At 40.8% G+C, this 4901-nt stretch overlaps 1 pseudogene; it reads right to left on the bottom strand.

Annotated features, from left to right (window-relative positions):
• Positions 1-611: 611 nt before the first annotated feature.
• Positions 612-4901, bottom strand: LOC126602852 (septum site-determining protein minD homolog, chloroplastic-like; annotated as a pseudogene).

Below are 4901 nucleotides of genomic sequence, written 5' to 3'. Positions count from 1 at the left end.
GTACTTTTGGTCACTTGGTTGGTGCTATTTTGATTTTGGGCTTATGGGCCTTCGCCCTCCACACAACATTCCAGCCCATTTATTTTGGGCTTTGCCCTTTTTTTATTACCCTCTGATGGGGTTATACAGATGTCTCCAAAAGATAAGAAAAATAAATTACATCATTCTGGTGGGGTGTTTATTCCTTGCTTTTGCAGTGTCCCCATGTGCCTCCCCTTTGCTTTCTCTTTATTTTTCTCTCTTTTGGCAGATAACAGACAAGGGAATAATGCCATTTCCTTTTTTTGCTTTTGTTTTTGCTTTGCATCTTTGTTGCTTTTGTTTTTTTGCTTTTCTCATTGCGTCTCTGATTTCTTGAGTATGGGGTCCTCCTTCTCGAGCACATTCTTACCATTTTCATTGTCAGTGGTGTTATCCTGTTCATTCTGTTTTTCTTTTTCTTTTGGCAGATGGCAGATAATTATTTTATGCCTGTCTTCCACTCTGGAGTTCACTCCATCAGCTCCAATCACCCATTGAACAACTCCCCGCATTCTGGACGTTGCTGACGTTGAAGCCCTTGGCGAGCATAAGCAGAACAATACTTGCAAGCTTCGAAATTGGCGCACTTCCTACCCTCCGAAAAAGGAGAAAAAACCCGTGTTTCTTGGGCTCTTCTCCACCATGACAGCATGCATATTGTCCTGCTCAACAAGCCTCCAGGCCGTCTGCTCGAAAGTCAGCCTTGCCAATGTGGGCGGCCTGTTCAAAACCAGAGGGTACCTTCTGTTGGTGCTTATGATGACCTCCTTATCCTCCGGAATCATCCCCAACAATGCTAGTCCCAACATCTCCTACACATCCAGCATCGACATCATGTCTTCCCCTTTGATCATGTCCGTTCAAACCCGGTTCACCATCATCTTAATATCCCTTATTTTGTCACACTCCAGCAGCCCAATGACCCTGTCAGCGTCTTTCAAGCTCGTAATGTCCGGCGTGGTCACCAGAACGGCCTCATTAGCCGGTGTAATGGAGGTGATGAACCCGGTGTCCATGCCTGCCGGGCAATCGATGAGAATAAAGTCCGGGCAGCCTTCTTGCCTGGCTTTCAAGGCGTCGATGACCCAGACCAAGGCTTTGCCGTCGAAACCCTATCAATAATTTGGACTGGGGCTTCGAGATACAGAGCAATTCGAAGTTGAACCAGCGCTTGTCCCTGACGAGAGCCTGGTCGAGGCGGCAGTCGCCATTGAGGACCTCGACGATGGTGTAGTTGACACAATTCTCGGGGCCAAAGAGGAGGTCGAGGTTACGGAGGTTGATGTCGACGTCGATGACGATAACAGAAAAGCCGAGGCGAACGAGGAAGAGGCCAACATTGGCGATGGTGGTGGTCTTACTGACGCTGCCTTTTCTAGAGGTGATGACGACGACGCGAGGGGGTGTCGCCGGACAACTAGGGCTTCTTGTTGTATTGAAGGACTGCGCGGACTGTGAATGGAGAAGAAAGATTAGGTTTTGGGTTTAAAAGCGTTTAGTGGGTTTGCGGCAGTGAGGAAGAAGGAGGTGGATGAAGAGGGCTTGGGGTGAAGGATGGTGGGGAGGAGTTGAAGAGAGACAAAAATTGAGTGATGAGAGAGAGTGTGTGTCTGTGTCTCTGTGGGTTTTGCAGAATCACGACGGAGGTGAAAAAATGAAAGAGAACCGACATAACTTTTCGTATCGTTTCTCACAGACGGCGCCAAATGTTGATGCACAAAACCGGAGGTCTTGGAACAACGTAAATCCGACCGTGAATCTGCAAGAAATGTAAAGAACACAGGATGTATCGTGGTTCACCCCAATGTTTGGGCTATGTCCACACTGATATTGTATTTCTCTGAAAGGATTGTGAGGGAGAGAGAGAGCCTGTACGTGAGAGTGAGGCTCTAGGATCCCATGCCTAAGGATTGGCATCTCTCAATAAGGAAAGTGAGAGGTCATTTTATAGAATAAGGGCTCATCACTTATTACATATTTGCTCCTTCATTTATTACATAATTACATTTGAGTCCCCCGAATATTTATACGAGATCTAAATACGAATGCCCTAAGTATGGTACAAACATATGAAATATAAAATAGAAATTTTTACAAAATCATTTTTCGAATTCGTAGTTTCGTAAAACCTCAATCGTAACTCCAATTTCGATTCTGCTTGCGCCTACACGTTCATATCGTTGAGTACGTCGAGAATACAATAAAATAACGGGTCATACGTCCCTCTAAATGATGGTTAATGGAAAGTGAGATCCTTGCCTCTAGGGCATTTTTGTCATTTTACTATTTTAAAATTAATAAAATTGTAAAATTAGGGATGGGTAGTTACAATTTAGTTGTTCAAAATCCATATTTTTATGTTCCCACGCATCACCACACTTGTTGCCATGCACGGTGCACAATTATCCGACTAACTCTAAATTTTATCAAATTTTACAGGCATGTAGAGCTGAACAAGAGCAATAACTTTTATACCTGCTGTGGAGCCAAAAATAATCTCAAAATTCATGAAGCTGACAAGTGAAATATTTTCCAAGAAAGACAAGATTGCCCCTATTAAATGAGCAGGGAGTAGCCTTATTCACCACGCACATCTGAGGTAGACCAAAGATTAACAACTGCTCAAGGCACCCCTACCTGTAAGAAAAGTCAAAGGTATTTATGATAAAATAATCCCTTATTCTTATCATAAATACATTCCTAATCAGAGAAAACCTCCTTCAAGTAAGTAATCCTAATCCTATTTATTTAAGATATTTACCTACTTAGTCCAAGTGACACACCCCGACCCGGAATGTCCACTAGGACTCCGAATCAAGCTGTGCTGGTCGACATCTGGAATGTGACGAAGCCATAAAGTGTGATGGTGTGGAAAATTGTGAATAAATTTAAACCTAAGAGTGCCTAAATACCAGAGTGCACTGGTGACTAGGGATGAACCCACTTCACACGTGATGTTAGAGCATAAGCAAGTACAGAAAAATGATATAAGAATCGTACCCTCAAAATAGTCTTTGATACTAAGAATCGCCGCGAGTCTTTGGTGATAATAAAACTCAGCTAATAATACCTAGAGGGTGAAGACAATACAAAGCTGAGTGACCATGTAAGTAAATTACTAATAAAAAACATATAACACATGTAATCCCTCGTTACAACACCTGTATAATTTCCAAAGAAATCATAATGTACCACCACACAACATCTTAACAATAATATCAAATAATCATGCGATTAATATCTCATAATAGTACGCAAGTCGAAGTCACCTCTAGTGACCTATACGACATATTCATATCTCATCACATATCTCATCAATCATGGCTAGCATATAAGTCGGGGTCACTTCTAGTGACCTATACGACATATTCATATCTCATCACATATCTCATCAATCATGGCTAGCATATAAGTCGGAGTCACCTTTAGTGACCTATACGACATATTCATATCTCATCACATATCTCATTAAACATGGCTAGCATATAAGTTGGAGTCACTTCTAGTGACCTATACGACATATTCATATCTCATCGCATATCTCATCAATCATGCTAATACCGTATACTTACTTGAATTTACTTAAACTTACCTGAACTTACCTGAATGTCCTACGTTCACCTTTGCACTTCGGAGCGTTCACAGCAACACAATTATATATAATGCATTATATACCAATTCATATACAAATTATAAACTTATATGCATGGCATTCAAGGCATAATCTCATTTAAACATATTTCTGGGAAAATATCAAGTGTATACATATATACTTAAAACCAAAAGCCCATACATATTGCTCAATTCCTTAAACAAGGCTATGGTCTCGGTTATTTAATCTCATTTCTTATATGGCTGCATCTAACGTCTCATTAGACTGCCTACATACCCTAAACAGGGATCAAGCCATTCGTAGTTCACAATAATCATTTATAGTAATACGCATATGGATAGATCACGATGAAATCTAACTCAACCATCTCATAGTATTTTATAACATATAAATATATATATGTCATGGCATAAGTTTCTCAGTTTTATTTAAAAGCATTTATAGAATTATCAATCATTAAACATAAGATGAGCAATGAAAGATCCACTCACCTGGAGTCCGTGCTACAACTTCCTAGCACAACTATCGGGGCGTCCCGAGCGATCGGCGCCTACGGCCAATTATCAACCACATCTCAGAATCCTCATCAATAGAATACGTAATTCACATAAAACACATCCTCAAGGACATTCTAAAATAGTTTGAGACCCATTGACCATAAGTCAATCATTGATCAAAGATCGACGGTGGGGTCTACAACCCTGTATAACTCGATCCGGAAGATCTGTATATTATATTTTCAATCCGCAACTTAAAGATCCACTTTATGCTTCTAGAATAACATACTAAAATTTTATTGCGATCCAACGGTTGGATCTCCGCCAATTGCCCAAAACCAAGTGGCGGTTAACATTTATTTTATAAACTTACACATCTAATTCGGGAAGATCCGTATGTCGGATTCCTGATCTGTAAGTTTCTGTGGTCCTCAAATATTACGTACTATAACGTATTAAAGTTTGGTGATGATCCAACGGTCGGATCGTCGATTACTATCTAATCAAGTGGTGGACCTTAATGGGACTTTGCTTGATTCTGCAGTTTTTGCAGATTTCCTGGGCGATCTTTGGAACTCCATATATCACTTGTTTCTCAACCAAATTCAACCCATAATATACCAAATCAAAGCTAGAGAAATGTAGAACAAGATTTTACCAGCTTGGAGTCCAATTGTGGCCGGAGGTGGCCGAAAAATGGTTTGAAAGTCGGCTGTCTGCGAGAAAACTGGTAACTCGCTGGAATTTCTTAGCAACCTTTCAACGTCCAT

The sequence above is a fragment of the Malus sylvestris genome, chromosome 15 (assembly GCF_916048215.2).
Source record: "Malus sylvestris chromosome 15, drMalSylv7.2, whole genome shotgun sequence".
NCBI lineage: Eukaryota > Viridiplantae > Streptophyta > Magnoliopsida > Rosales > Rosaceae > Malus > Malus sylvestris.
Note: the sequence above shows the minus strand (reverse complement) of the source record. Positions and strands in the feature narration are given on the sequence as shown.